Raw genomic sequence first — 16,928 nt, 5'->3', positions numbered from 1 at the left:
AATTATAGCATAGGACTATTTGTAACTTAAATTATTATACCCATATAAAAAAAAAAGCCTTAGCTTATGAACCTGAAGTGAACTACTTCTGCCTCAACAGAGGACATTTGTGAGCAAAATGACTATACTTTGTTTTTGTATTTTTTTCTCTTTGGAACAGTTTTAATTTTTTATTTTTCTCCCATGATTGAAGTCAAAGTAATTTTGTCTGTATTAAGCCCAACTGAATTCTCTAGGGAAAAAAAAGTAACCTACGAAGTAGACTATTTCTTCAAAGATTTTCCTTATGGCTGGTGCATCACTCCCCACATTTAGACTGGCTCCTGGCTCTCCTTTGAGCTTATGTTATCTCAGCAACACGGAGCCTTCCGTCTTCAATTATTCTTTATTTCATTTGAGAATCAGATCAGGAAGCACAAAGTTAGAGTGGGACAGACTAGTAAGAAGGGAACCTCTAGAGTGATTAAAGAATTTCCCAGAAATCTACGTGATACTTGTTGGTAATTACAGTTTCTCCAAAGATAACGTTATCCTTTTTGAGCAAAGACATAATTATTCAGCAGGATGATCAATAAATGAAAAGAAGTGTTAAACTAAGAATAGTCCCTACTAGAATCCTATGAGGTTATTGGAAATAGATTACATTCCAGTAATAGTATTTAAAGCAAGTATATGAAAAGAATCAGTAGTCATAGGTAAAAGAACCTAACAGTTGTAACTATAGTTGGTTCTCCTCACTCCAACTAAGACGACTGAAATTAAAAGAATAAATGCAGTCAGAAAGAAATTGTGGGTAGAAGCACCTTTGTTGCAAGACTTATATTTTGGAATGTCTCAAAACCAATTTCAAAGAAAATTTAAATCTGTACTTGGATATGCAAAATGACATACCCTCTTGTTAGAAAGGGCATATGACTCAACATGGTAAAAATGTAAATTTTCCCAAATTAATTTAAATAAAAGTAGTAACAGAATTTTTTTGAAATTAGATAGGCTGATTCTAAAGTTTACATGTAAACAAACAAAACATCAAGATAAACAGGACATTCTGCAGAAAATTAATGAGGAAGTTAAGAAATGTCAACCCATAAAAATAATTAAATGTATTATAAAACTACCATATTAAGTGGTGCATTATAGATACACCAATGTAACAGAATAAACAATATAAAATATGCTAAATGGATATAGCTAGTTGATATACAACAAAAGCAGCACTTCACATCAGTGGGAAAAGTCTGGCTATTAACAAAAGGTGTTAGAACAATGGGTTAGCTATTTAGGAAAAAAACCCAAATTCTTACTTGGCTCCTTCCCTAAAAATAAGTTCACAAATGAAGTGGAAATAGTGAAAGATGAAACTGGTAAAGCAAGCAGTGCCTGATGCATTATGGCTTGAAGAGGGAAAGCTAGCTCCCTCAAGACTTTCTAGATGATGAGAATAGCACATTTCAAAGTATCTCTGAAGCAATACTGACTTAACTGTCCAACCTCATGATGAAGCCAGTAATTTAAACATTCACTAGAATTTAAGCTCATCAAGAGACAAGCCCTTGTCTATCCTCCCCATGTCATACCCATAATGCTGAAAACACAGACTAGCTAGCAGGAGCTCAACCTTTGTTGAATATATAAATAAATTCTGTATGTTCAGGAAGGTGGATTTTTTCAAATTGGCTCTATAGCATCTTTAGGGGTTCTAAAGACAGTCACACAGATTGAATGATAGGAAGGCCTTACCACTTAGCATCACTGAGAACACTATTCTTGGAAAAAGTTACTTGTTAAATTTTTCTGAGTCTTCATGCATGGACTCACAGAAGGCAGAGTACTTGACTAAACCCCCACCAAGAATCTCTGGGGTGACAGCTAAAATAGTGATGGGTCAGGTAGTTCATCAAGGTTTGGGGCCAGTAAAACTGAGGGGTTAAATTTGATCAGGTCTTCCTGACTTATTTGCTCTTAGTCGTTTACTTTTTGTTTTCTTTTTCTACGAAGCTGAGGGCCATGGTAGCTACAGGCTACAACACTGAATGCTTTATATATATAATAAACCTTTATAGATTCATAAGTCACCATAATAATGGTCCCTTCAGTTGTTTTCAGGAACTCGGGCCAGCTCCTATTCAGTTTAATTCAGTTGAGACCACTGATCCCTTTGACTGAGCCAGACAAGCACCCAAGAGATGGCCATTTGATGTTAGAAGGCCAAAAGCTCCACCCTAAGATCATGCTAATGCCACCATTTTCTGTACATATGTCCTGTGAAATGCCATGAACCCTGACTACGCTTGTGCAGCATAAACCTGTTACTTCATTTTTTCCCATTGCCAATTACCTTTCCCTATTCTTTGGACACCCCACTTCCCTAATCCATAGTGAGCTATTCTCCCACTTCACTGCTCAGTGTCCTTGTGGTTCAATCTTTTCTCTTTGCAAAAGCCATGTCACAGTGATGATTTACTGTGCAGGGGCAGAATCAACCTGGACCTGGCTGCAACACCAGCAACATACTTAGCTTAGTCCTTGTTTCTAACATACAAGCAGTGAGTAAAATCACCTGCTTTGTGAATCACCTGCTTTAACAGGTGGAGAAAGGGAGAAACATGAACCCCAGTTGCTAGGCAAATAATGGATTCTTGCCTCCTCTTGTTAGGTACAAGAACAAATCCACTTAGTGGCATTTCACAGAGCCAGAGAAGGGTGAGGGAGTATCTCATTTAAAATGAAAAGAGGATGGCAAAGTCAGATAAGCAAAACCAAGAACCCCAGTCTCAGAATTATGAAGAGGAATTTTGGGTGAGAGGGAGCTACCAGACCAAAAGGAGAAGCAGCTATCAAAGTTAGAGTAAGTTTCTTGGACAGAAAAAACTGCAAAAATGAGAAAATAAATAAGTTCAAAAGTATATCGTAAGGCCAGGTGTGGTGGCTCACACCTGTAATCCTAGTACTCTGGGAGGCAGAGGCAGGTGGATCGCTTGAGCTCAGGAGTTCGAGACCAGCCTGAGCAAGACCAAGACCCTGTCTCTACTATAAATAGAAAGAAATTAGCCAAACAACTAAAAATAGAAAAAATTAGCCAGGCACAGTGGCGCGTGCCTGTAGTCCCAGTTACCCGCAGGAGACTGAGGCAGGAGGATTGCTTGAGCCCAGGAGTTTGAGGTTGCTATGAGCGAGGCTGATGCCACGGCCCTCTAGCCTGGGCAACAGAGTGAGACTCTGTCTAAAAAAAAGAAAAAATTGAAAAAAAAAAAGAAGTATATTGTACACAATAGCTTTGAATATGTAAATGAAAATGGGCTTTGGAGTAACCCCCATCAGGGTTCTGACACTGCACCATCTGGGTGAACTTAAGTAAATAACTTATTTCTCTTAGATTGTTTCCTTATTTGTAAATATGAATAATTAAAGTAATTTCAGATAATTATGGTGTCTGAATGGTATAACATATAAAAAACACGTAATAAATAATGTTTCTCATGAGTCATGAATGGCAATATTGGTGTAAATATTAATAAATAATGGATGCTCTTATTTACATCTTGCTTTTTATCCATTAACCAGGAAAAGATATCTGTGTGTGTCAGCCGAGTTTAAAAACACATAGAAAGAATGAAACCTTGGCATGGAGATGAAAAGATTCAAGGATTGTGTGATTGATACCAATACTGAACCACATAGAGGGGAGAGAGTAAAGCCAGGAACCATGCCTGAATCAACTGCCCTGGTTCTTGTAGCAAAAGATGTGAACAGTGGCCCTCACCAAGAACAGCAGTCTTCCCCTGCCATGATGGTTGGCTAGTGAGCTGTGAGCCAAAGAGACTAGCACTAAGTACACAAGTCACAGTCTTGCATCTGGCAAGATGAAGGAAGCACTGCTCTTTCCTTTCAACCTTGGGACTACACTGGATGTACTATGTTCCCCACACTACCACCACCATCCCTGCCCTGACTACTCCCAGCCTTTGGTCCCCTTTGAGGGACTTTATAAGCACTGTATTGTAAGTGGAAAACACAATGTCTTAAATAAAACTGTATTTAAAATTGGCATAAAAAAAAGAAAATGGGTAGTTCATGTTTTACAGTAGCAATTAGCAATCTGGTTTATAATGATTTTCATTTCTGTGTCCATTGCACAACAGTGAACTATTTGAGGACTGAGACAATGTCTTATTCATAACATTTATGTCCCCAGAAGACATAAATAGAAATATTATAGGTAGAAAGGAAAATTACCTTATCTACTCATGTTTTTACTCCCCTTTAACTACATATAGCTTTTATATCTCCCTCATTCCCAATATGCATACAAAATTTTAAGAAGTGCCACTGTTTACTTAAGAGCAAAATAATTACATTAAAAGATACTGTACATCCTTCTATGCTCACTCTTTGTATCACCTCCTCAATGTCTACAATTGGGTGTCTGATTCAAAACTAGTTCTGTCTTACAGACCTGGCCATCTTGGATGTGGGGTATGAGAGTGGGAATTGAATAGTAACAGGAAGTCTCCTTTAGGTCTTGAGTCAAAATTGTACATGATAGTCTAATTTACTAGAGGGTTCAGCATTGGGAATTAGTGGGGAGTGGCTTAGATATATAAGCAGTGAGGGACAAGTGACAAATAATAGCCTTTAGAGTAGTTTTACTTTTAGAGTAGTTTTTGTTTTGTTTTGCCCAGGGCACAATGGTGAACAAATACATGCGAAGCCAGTTCAAGAAAGCCTTTTCAAAGAAAAGTATATTCTCCAAATGAAAAAAAAATGAGGAAAAAAATGTACACAATGATATTTCTACAATATATCCTCTGGCATAATAAGCCAAAGTAGTTTCAAATTTCTTGGTAAGTTTTATTTTAGGATGCAAGTAGTCGAATAGGAATTTCTTGTGGGCAATATAAGGAAAATGAGTCTTCATGAAATTTCAGCTAACACTTACCACTAGTAAGCAGCAGAGAAGGAAGTAGTAGATGAGATCACACAACAAAGCAGAGAGCCAATAAGGAAGTAAATAGACCCCACTTAGAAACTGGATTTGTTTTGCCTTACTGATTCTCTCAGTTGATGTCTGGAGACAAAAGTTACTGACCATAACAGCCATGCCAAATGCCAAAGATAATACTACTTGTGATCCACGTGCAGGTCTACAGAAGATGAAATAAAAGTAGAAAATACTGATTTCAGTAGCTATTTTCAACCATATATGGTCAGATAGCAAGGGGATATATTTAAGCTCAATTCTAGTAAAAGGAAAAACATACATACTTTATGTTAGAATGATAAAGAGGCTGAGGTTGAGGCTTGTTGGAGACTGTAATGGAAGCACTTGGGCCAGAAAGAGACATAAAAAGAATGTTGTCTAACACCGCCAAGGATGTTGCAGCTGAATGGTATGCCTCATTATTGAACAAAATAGTAATTACTGTTTTGTATTTTTCGACCTTAATGGAAAGTGCAATAATGCAGACTTCAAGACACTTTTTATTTTCCATTATGTAATCTGTTATATTACCTAGAATAAAGAAATAGGCCAATGAATCAATATGTAATATATTATGTGCTACTTATGTTAGAGAGGAAAGATCAAGATTTTTTCCCATTTACTTACTTTTCCTTCCTATTTCCTACAATGGGATTTTCAAATATTTACCCTTCTCTTCAAGAATTCTATTCCATTACGAATCCCTATAATAATCTTACTATATTGTCTACAATGTGAAAAAAGCAGCAAATTAAGAATTTATTGCTATTCTCTTGCCTAAAGCAAGCATAATTTGTTCTTATTTTTCAAAAATTAATATTGGTTATTTTAGGTCATTTGCATTTCCATATAAATTTTAGGATCAGCTTACCAATTTCTGCAAAAATGTCTGATGGAATTTTGATAGAGATTGCACTGAATCTAATTGGTCAATTTCGGAAGAATTGCTATCCTAACAACATTCATAATTCTAATTCATGATATAGAATGTCTTCCCATGTATCTAGAATTTGCCTAATTTTCCTATCAGTATTTCATGATTTTCAGTGTACAAGTCTTGTACTTTTTTAAAATTTATTCCTAAGTATTTTATTCTTTTTTTTCCTGGACATAAGCAATGCCAGCATTTTATTCTTTTTCATGCCACTGTGACTTTTGGTAATTTGTGTTTTCTTTCCCCTGGGAATGTGTCCATTCTATCATAGTGTGATTTTTTTAAAAATCCAGTCTGAAAACCTGTTTTTTGATTGGAATGCTTCCTCTACTTATATTTAATGTAATTATTGATATAGTGGGATTTATAACTCTCATTTTGCTATTGTTTTCTATGTCTTACCTCCTTTCTGCTCTTCTGTTTCTTCACTATTGCCTTTTTGTGTTATATATATTTTATACTGTACCATTACGTTCCTTTTTTTGACTATTTTTTAAAGTTATTTTCTCAGTGGTTGCTCTAGAGTTTACGATATAAATCCTAACTTAAAAAAATTTAGTTAAGATGAATACCAACTTGATTCCAATAGTACACAGAAACTTTGCTCCAACAAAGCTCCCCTCCCCTCCCCCATCCTTTATTATATTACACATTATACGTTTTTATACATTATCAGCCAATTAACACAATTTTGTAATTATTGTTTTATGCAGTCATCTTTTTCAGTTAGGAGAAGAGTTAAAATATGTCTTTACTGTCTTTTATATTTACCTCTATAATTATCTTTGACAGTGCTCTAATTTCTTCATATGGATCAGTTACCATCCTGTGTCCTTTCATTTCAGACTGAAAAAATCCCTTTAGTATTTTGTTGTAGATAGGTAGGTCTGTTGGTGGTGAATTGTCTGTTTTTGTTTATCTGGGAATGCCTTATATTTCTTCTTTATTTTTGAAGGACAAATATGATGGATATAAGATTCTTGGTAGGGAGGGGTCTAGGGATGAGGAGCTCAAAAAAAAAATTCTTGGTTGATAATTTTTTTCTTTCAGCCCTTTTGGCATCATCCCATTGTCTTCTCACCTCCATGGTTTCTGGTAAAAAGTCAGCCATTAATTTTATTAATGATTACCTGTATGTGATAAGTTATTTTTGTCCTGTGGTTTCAAGATTTTCACTTCTTTTTTTTACTTTTGCCAGTTTGATTATAGTGTGTCTAGTGTGAACATCTTTGAGTTTATCCTATTTGGAGTTCGTTAAGCCTTTTGGGTGTGGAGATCAATGTTTTTCATCAAATTTGGTAAGTTTTTAGCCATTATTTTTTGAAATATTTTTCTTCCACTTATCACTCTCCTCTCTTTCTGGTACTCCCATTATGTATATGTTGGTATGCTTGATGTTGTCCCACATATCTCAGAAAATCTCTTTGATTCCCCCCCACCCCCACCCCCTGCTTTTCTCTTTTCTGTTCCACATGCAGGATAATCTATCTTAAATGTAACTAATTCATTCTTCTGCAAGTTCAAAACTATTGTTGAGGCCTTCTGGTGAACTTCCAATTTCAGTTATACTTTTCTTTTTTTATACTTTTCAAATATAGAATCTCTACTTGGTTTTTAAAAAAATGTTTCTAGTCTTTTATTAATAAGTAATATCTTCTTGGTGAGACAAAAGTATTATACTTTCCTTTAATTCTTTAAACATTTCTCCTTTAGTACTTTGAAACTATTTTTAATAGCTGATTTAAAAATCTTTGTCTACTAAATTAAACATCTTCCCTCCCTCCTCAAGGACATTTTTCTGCTGACCTCACATATGGGTCATACAGTTCTATTTATTTCCATGTTAGCTTGTTAGGGCTGTCATAAGAAAGCACCACAGAGTGGGTGGCTTAAGCAACAGAAATTTATTTTCTCACAGTTCTGGAAGCTAGAGTCTGAGATCAAGGTGTCAGCAGGCTTGGTTTCTTCTGAGGCCTCTCTCCTGAGCTTTTAGATGGCTGTCTTCTCCTCGTGTATTCTTATGGTATTCCCTGTCTGTATGTATAACGATGTCCTAATTTCCTCTTCTTATAAGAACATCAGTCATATGAGATTAGGGTCTACCCTAACAATCTCATTTTTCACTTAATTATCTTTCTAAAGACTCTGTCTCCAAATGTAGTCACATTCTGAGATACTGAGAGTTAAGACTTAAACATATGAATTTGGGGTAGGGGTAAATACAATTCAACTCATAACTCCTTAATTTCTCTTTGTTCAAAACTGGACATTTATGATAACTATTTTAACAACTCTGGTATCCGAACCCCTCTGCCCTCCAAGTTTGTTATTACTGTTCTTTCTTTTTATTGTTGCTGCTCATTTGTTTAGTAATTTATGTGGACTGATTCTGTAGATTCTTTCTACAGTGTGCAGCCACTGATTTGTCTCATAGACTTAATAAAAAATTATAGCTTTTAGTTTTGTGCCTGGCTCTGAGAGCTCAGTCATAGGTTAGTATATTTTGGTAATCAATAAAATGATTTCCTTTAAATGCTTCAAGGTAGTAAGCCTTCCATCCTTTGCCACATGGATCTGTGTATGAAGGCACACCTTCAAACTTTGGGTAATATAGAAGTCAGCTTCAACTTTCACTTTCTGCTTGTACAGTCCTCAACATCAACCAGAGGTAAGTGACTGCAATCTTCCTTAGGTCATTTGTGGTCATGCCCATTACCATTCTGAGCCTTCTAGATCCCAAGTAATATCAGAATTTTTCAAACTTCACTGTGGTAATCTAGCTCTTCAGGTAGTCCTTTTTAATTTGTTGCCAGGCTCTCGTTTGGCCCAACCGATGTCATAGCTTTAGCCAGCTGTGGTGATTTTACCGGAAGACTGTAATTGTTTTTTTGTAATGCCCTAGCAATAGGGCCTTTTTGAGAGAGCTGAGCTGAGCTATGATTCAAATTCAATAGCTATAATGTCTTAGGAATGGAGTTTTTCAGGTAGCTACTAGTTGATAGTGCTCTAAGTATGGGGCTTTAAGCTCCAAAGAAGTTAGTCCTTTCTGTTAACTGCTTGGCTTTTCATAGTAACCATACCACTGAGCTGAGAAGAGAGGATGACAAGAATTACCCCAAGTTAAATGCCACAGGCCCTATTATGAGAGAGAGATTCAATAGTTGTTCTTGAATAGGCGTTTTTTAGTTTGTTCAGTTCTTTTGGTCAATCTCCAGCGTTATAAAATGCTTGATTTAAAAAAATTGTTTGGCAAGTATTTTTGTTGATTTTTATGGGAGAGTGGGTTAATTCTACCTTACCAAAAGTTCAAATCCTCCATCCACTAGGTTTTGGGTGTAATTTGTTACACAGCAATAGATACATAGTAAGGTACCAAAAGGGTTGTTTTTAGCATTAATGCAGAGAAGATAATGCAGACAACATATTCAGTATGGTTCTTACTAAAGGAAAATGTTAAACAAATTAAGTGCTTATTTATACTACTTTCAAAAAATTAGTTTTGAAGAGTCACTCTGTTAAGTTTTCAATCACCTATTTTTAGAATGGCCAATATAATAAAAAACAGCTTGCAGGGCTTGGAATCAATATTCCCTTCTGTGAAAGCATAAAGAAATACATTTGTATTCTGGTCAGAATAAAAATTCTATGACAAGTTTTATAACAATATATTAAGTTGCTAAATATGAAATGTTCAATTTAGAATCAAACATTTAGTTTATTATATCTTAAGCAAGAAGCAGTACAATTAATCAAAGTATGTGCCTAAACTATGGACACAGTTTTGCCATTTTAACAATAGCCTGTTTATGCCAACAGTGAAGAAGCCTGGAGAGTGGAGTGAGTGGCAATGAAATCAAAAAAGACATTTTACACAGCTTGTTGAGAAGTGAATATTTTTCCTTGCAAGAAGTGGTCCAAAGCCTGGAATAAGTGGTAGTCAGTTGCTGCAAGGTCTGATGAATACGGTGGATGACAGAGTTTCCAAGTCCAGCCTCTGTAGTTTGAGCAGCATGATTTGTGTGACATGTAGTTGAGCACTGTCTTGCAAGAGGATTGGCCTGTTGCTATTGACCAATCTTGGCTGTTTAATAGCAAGCATCCTCATCATTGCATACAACTGGTTGCAGTACACATCCACTGTAATTGATTAACCAGGTTTCATGAAGCTGTAGTGGATAATACCAGTGCTGGACCACCAAACAGACATCATTAGCTTTTTTGATGAATATTTGGTTTTGGATTGTGTTTTGGTACTTCATCTTTATCCAACCATTGTGCTGAATGCTTGCAATTGTCAAAAAGAATCCATTTTCAGCACAAGTAACAATACAGTGTAAGAATAGTTTGCCTTTATGTCATGACAACAAAGAAAGACAACCTTCAAGACAATTTCTCTGCTGACGCTCATTTATTTCATGCAGAACCCATCTCTTCAGCTTCTTTACCTTGCTGATTTGTTTCAAATGGTCCAACATTGTTGGAACAGTAACACCAAACCTTGCTAATTCATATGTAGGTTGAGATGGATTTGCTACCACTACAGCTTTCAGCTCATTATTATTCATCTTTGTCTCAGGTCACCCATGTGGCTCATTTTCAAGATTAAAATCTCTAGAATGGAACTTCTCAAACCACTAATGAACTATGCATTCATCAGCCACATCCTTCTCAAACACTTCACTGATATTTCAAGCTGTTGGCTCAGCATCGGTTCCACAACAGAACTCATATTAGAAAATAATACAATCACTGACTTACCCATGGTATCACAAAAATTGCTCTAAAAATTTTTTTAAAGATAATCACAAGCCAAACAATGCATCTGAAAGAATGAGGATGTACCCTCACAATAAAAATAAAACAAGTGTCAAAGTCAATGGAATGTCAGAGATATCAAGTGTCAAATTTAGTACTTAAGGAAACTGAAGATTTCATACTTAATAACCTAATAGTATTTTGGCTCCTTATCCATCCTCTGAAAGGCGATGCAATTATCTGAAAGACCACCTACAGCCAAAATGTCCCCATTATTTATTACCTTTTGCAGCCAGTTATCTTGAAGTATACATTTTTAAACCTCTGATTCAGCTACCTTTATGATACTGGTAATTAGTAGGAAAACAAAGAAATGGGCAGCTCAAGACCACAGTTAAGTCCCTGGTTTGCAAGTGACACCAACAGGTCTTCATACACCACAGCCTCATTTTTTCCTATGGGTCTTACCTTGCACTTCCTGTAGTTTTTGGTTCTTAGGTTTTAAAAAAATCTCAAGGTTCTTTATGAGATCCAGAGCCAAACTTGAATTCCCTGAAACTGAGTAAGGCACAATGGTTTGACCATATTGACTCAAATCCATTTCCCGGCCAGGGTCATAACCAGATGTTATGTGCTGAGTTTTTAAAAGATATGTAGTAACAACCAAAATTACTATTATTTGTAGCAACATCAACTTCCAACTGCGCCAAGTAAATAGTGCCCTTTTTATAAACATGGACCAAAACTGCTGGAAGTAAAGTGGAAACTAAAAAGAAGAGAAAAACATAGCATTACATTGTATAGTGATTCAAGTAAGACATTCATGTTGACATCTATTACTATAAATGCTTCAAAATATTATGGCAGGAGATATATACATATAATACAAATGTATGCTTTGAATTGAACCCAAGAAAACAACAAGATCATTTATTTGTGCAAGGTGTTAAATGAAAGGACCAACCTGGCTTCTGATCTAACTACACTGAAAATCTTTTCTTTTCTTTTTTTTTTTTTTTTGAGACAGAGTCTCGCTTTGTTGCCTAGGCTAGAGTGAGTGCCGTGGCGTCAGCCTAGCTCACAGCAACCTCAAACTCCTGGGCTCAAGCAATCCTTCTGCCTCAGCCTCCCAAGTAGCTGGGACTACAGGCATGCGCCACCATGCCCGGCTAATGTTTTCTATATATATTAGTTGGCCAATTAATTTCTTTCTATTTATAGTAGAAAGGGGTCTCGCTCTTGCTCAGGCTGGTTTCAAACTCCTGACCTCGAGCAATCCGCCCGCCTTGGCCTCCCAGAGAGCTAGGATTACAGGTGTGAGCCACCGTGCCCGGCCTACACTGAAAATCTTAACAAAATTATTTTCTTTATTAATGTACTGCAGTATTTCTGATAAGAAAATAAAAATTATATCTATCTCTTCCATTTAACATTAAATCATAATCTTTCTATTTTATCCACTTTATAAGGGAAACACTTCCATAAAACTATTATCTTTTGCTTGGTTTTAGTACATACACTCTGGTTCATTTTCCTTAATTTTGACCTGAATACAACAGTCATAACTCTTGGGGTCTTGTCAGAACTGAACAAAGGGAACGTTTATAATGAGAACTTTTCCAAGTGATTCTGAGAATTAACAATGGTGAGAGTAGCAGCTGTGATCTTTATCTAGAAGCCATTTCTCCTACACCAGAAAATTAGTGAGACTGTAGTACAGAATGATCCATATATTGGTGGATGTTCTAAAGCTAAACTCCAAACATCTTTTATGTTCAGATATTAAAAATATGAACATCTTATACTCAAATGAAACATATTAGGTTTACATTCTTAATGAATATGCTCACCCCACTATTGAATTTAATAGTAGCAAGGTCATTCAAGCTGGAAGAAAATGGTCTCTCATAATTTATAGGTATGTTCATCTTCTGATTCTTGTCTCGTCTTATGTTTCGGCTCTTCAAGGAAAGGGACTGGATGCGCTGAGTATTTCTTTGGAAATGTGCCAGTATATAGACCCTACATACACACACATGCACAAAAAAGCACAAAGCACTTCATTTTAACAATAGCCTCAATCTATTTTATTTGAGGACTGTCCAACAAGGTTCCAAATTTGGAAGACTCCTTGGTTTTTCTTACTGATTGGCAGAAACACTGTATACAGTCAGCAGAACAGTGGTTTCCAATAAACCAGAGGACTGCTGCCAATTGATGATAAAGTTTCTACCATTCTAAAGCAATACAAAAAAAAAAAGTCAATTACAATACATCATGTAGAAGAAAGATGAACTTACTCAAATTAAATGACTCATATTTAATCAAAGATATTATCTTTACTTTGGCAGTTAAAATGTTCTCTATTTTATGAATGATGGGGACACCGAAGAGTAAGTTTTGTTTTTTTAAATCCTTACATTTCCCACTATTGCCAAAGTCTGAAGCTGAGTCTTTGGATATGGATAATTCAGAAGAATAAGAAGATATACAAAAGTAATTATATTCTAAGGAGGAAAACAATAAGTAACATAATAAAAGAAAAAAGTTACCACACTATATTGAAAGACAGGAAAGATTACACCAGTAGAAGTAGCTTGAGCTCATTATCCGAAGTGAGGTAACACAAGATTGGAAGAATAGGCTCCACTTGTACTTGCTATCAAATTGGTAGTCACTGACTAATACAACGGTGCTCACATGGTAGTAATATTCTTCAGGGACAGGGGGCTGAGGGGGTAAATTCACAACTACAGGACATGGTGTGCATTGTTTGGGGGAAAGGCATACCTCTAACCCCAGTTAGGGATAGGCAATGATATAAAATGTAACCAAAATGTTTGTACCCTCACAATATTCTGAACACACACACACACACACACACACACACACACACACACACACACACACACACACACACACACAACCTTACCAGAAAAAGGACATTTTGTGAATCCTTTTGACAGCTAACCAACTAACCTAGATGAATGACAGCCTGAACTTCCTGGGTAATATTATTTTGAACTTTTTCACAATGCAAGAAACAAACTATGTACAAATTAAACAGAAATGTGGTTGGGTCAAAATTTTAAAGTCATTCCTAGTATGAACTTCAAGTTAGAATAGAACTTTTCCTATGATGATATAGATGTTAATTCTTTTTTTTCCCCTTGGCTAACTCTAAACCATCTACAAAAATAAGACCCAAGCTTTTGCATCAACGCCTAAGCTGGAAATCTTACATTTCTCATTCTCTGAATATATGGAAATATATTGACATAAAATAGTAATGTATGTGAAAATTCAATAGCATTGTGATTATTCTAACTGCAAATAGGGTGGGGTTTGCTCTCAACTTGATGTTGGATTTTAGGAGTGGAAATTTTTTGTTCTAAGGTCATAATTACTCACTTAAGGAAGACTTCTTCCATGGTAGTGTTTGAAACACCAAAGTTGGTGATGCCAAGCTCTTTCTGTTTCTTTTCCAGATCATTAAACAGAGCTTCAAATCTGGAAGGAGAGGAGGACAAGGAAAAGAAAGAACTACCATCAGTCTAGATAAATTTTGGGGGGTTTTTAAGTTCATTTTATTTTCCAGTAAATGAACTTTTAAAAAAAATATGAGTGCTTCCTTTTTTATTCAATTTACTATTAATTTTATTTAAAATTCTATTCTTTCCTATTGTTTTCTTTAAAAAATGTTTTTATTGTGGTAAAATGTACCTAACTAAATGTACCATTTAAAATTATTTCAAGTATACAATTCGAGGATTAAGCAATTCACAACGTTGTACAACCAACACCACTAACCATTCCTAGAACTTTTTCACCATCCCAAACTGAAACTCTGTACCCATTAAAAATTTTCTGATTTCTCTCTCCTTGCGCAACATCACTTCTACTTTCTGTCTCTGTGAATGTACGTATTCTATATATGTAGATACAATATTTATCCTGTTGTGTCTAGTTTTTTTTGCGTAATTTTTTATTCATCCATGTTGTAGCACACATCAGAATTTCATTCCTTTTAAAGGCTGAATGATACTCATTGTATGGATATACGACATGTTGTTTATCCATTCAACCATCAATGGACATCTGGGTTGTTTCCACATTTTTGCTATTGTGAGTAATGCTGCTATCAACATTAGTGTACAGATATATCTGTTTGAGTCTTTGCTTTCTATTCTTTTGAGTATTCACCTAGAAGTGGAATTGCTGGATCATATAATTCTATGAACTTTTTGAGAAACCTCCATACTGTTTTCCATAGCAGGAACATATTCTGACCTGCAAGGCACAAGGGTTCCAATTTTTCCATATCTTCATTAACATTTGCTATTTTTTTGGCTTTTGATTTGCATTTTCCTAATGAGTGGTGATGTTGAGAATCTTTTTGTATGCTTATTAGCCATTCGTATATCTTCTTTGAGGATGTATCTACTCAAGTCCTTTGCCCATTTCTGAACTGGGTTTTTGTTTGTTAGATAAATTTTCAATATTGTTTTGTTCCATAAAGATTTCTGGTTATCACTGAGAAAAATGTTTAGTAGATTGTTCTTCGCTATAATGCTTATCATGAAGCAGATAGAAAGGAGGGATTTATCTTACCAAAAATACCTGCCACTATAACTTGATCATAACTATACCAAAGTATAAATTCTTTTGTTCTCCTCATAAAATCATTTTATTTTCTATTAATATATATGTTAGCGACTATAGCTGCTTGATAAGAGTTACTTTATTCACATACAGTTCCTCCACTAAATATAAAACAGCTCTCAAATTACAGGAAGCAATAACAAAAATGGAGAACCAGCTTACAACCTTGTTTAAAAGTATCCCAAGAATGAAAAAATAAGCACCACATGTACTCACCAGCAAATTGGTTTCACTGATCAACACCTAAGTAGACATACAGGAATAACATTTATCTATCGGGTGTTGGGCAGACGGGAGGGGGGAGGAGGGGATAAGTATATACATACAGAATGAGCGCGATGCACACCATCTGGGGGATGGACACGCTTGAAGCTCTGACTCCGGGGGAGTGGGGTGGGTGAAGGGGAGGAAAGGCAATGCACGTAACCTAAACATTTGTACCCCCATAATATGCTGAAATAAAAAAAAGTCTCAAGTTTACTTTTGCTAGATACATTCTATGGATTAAAATATGGGTTATGAAGTTATAAGTATTAAGTCTTTTCCTCATTGTTTTTCTCATATAAATACACACATGTAAAGCAATTAGAGTTGTGTCTGGCACATAGCAAATGAAGAATTAATTTTGGCTATCAAAGTCTTGGATATAACCAAGTAATTCTTGTCATTTTATTCTTTTCATACTATTATGGACTATTCTATGAATTAAATGGGTTGTGGGCATTTTATTACAACCTCGGGTGTTTTTCTCTCTCAACAGTTACTTTAAAATTATCCTGTTAAAGAAAACTTCACTCTTAACAAACATATTTTTCCCAACTTTATGATTTGCATTTTACACCGTGCTGGATCCATTGAACAGGGCCCATAAACCACATCTAGAGTTCTGACATTAATCTGTGTGACTAGTTATTCATGTCTCAGAGCTTTGTCCTCTTCCTCTCTTCCACGTTCCAAATATAAGTAGGAAGACATGATGAAAATATTACTTCCTTTCAAATCCTTGCATTTCCCACTTTAGACTTAATGATATATTCATTATTCCTGGTCTCTACTGATAATGTCATTTGTACACAGATGATAAGAGATTGGCAGATGCTGTGATTAGTTGTCTATATGTTTCTTTCAGTGACACTCTGCACTTTCAGATTTATAATTATTAAACTATGCTAAAGTACCCAATGAAGCATGTCTTCTAACTGCTGAATGTGCCTCATGAACTTCCAGTTGTAGCTTCTGTCATTCCTCTCACTCCTTAACATCATGTTCTTTTACTTTACTTCATGACTAGGATCATGCTTCACCCCAGCTGTCTGAATACTGTTCCGTGCTCTTCTTCCTCTTCAAAAAGGTTCAGATTTACTCTGAATGAATATAACTCTCATGAAGCCATTCTTCTTTATATTCCTCTGTGATACAACACTTATTAGAATCTTGGTGGCCTGGCTGCTTGTATGTTATTTCCTTCATTCTACTCAGGAGCTCTACATGAGATGGAAATGCAGAGCAAGATCACAAATTTTTCCTCTCTTCTTGGGTATGGCAGCCACCTTACATCTATGAGATATCTAGAGAGGTGGTGAAACCACCTTTACA

At 35.6% G+C, this 16,928-nt stretch overlaps 1 long non-coding RNA gene across 1 annotated transcript; it reads right to left on the bottom strand.

Moving 5' to 3' along the window:
* Positions 1-9,681: 9,681 nt before the first annotated feature.
* Positions 9,682-14,249, bottom strand: LOC142862390 (uncharacterized). Its single transcript, XR_012913437.1, has 3 exons — positions 14,082-14,249; positions 12,521-12,692; positions 9,682-11,436 (listed from the first exon to the last, which is right to left on the bottom strand). It is a non-coding gene; the product is annotated as an uncharacterized LOC142862390 (long non-coding RNA).
* Between the last annotated feature and the right edge of the window lie 2,679 nt (positions 14,250-16,928).

Source organism: Microcebus murinus, chromosome 19 (genome assembly GCF_040939455.1).
Source record: "Microcebus murinus isolate Inina chromosome 19, M.murinus_Inina_mat1.0, whole genome shotgun sequence".
In the NCBI taxonomy this organism is placed as follows: domain Eukaryota; kingdom Metazoa; phylum Chordata; class Mammalia; order Primates; family Cheirogaleidae; genus Microcebus; species Microcebus murinus.
This window is presented reverse-complemented; position numbering and strand designations above follow the sequence as displayed.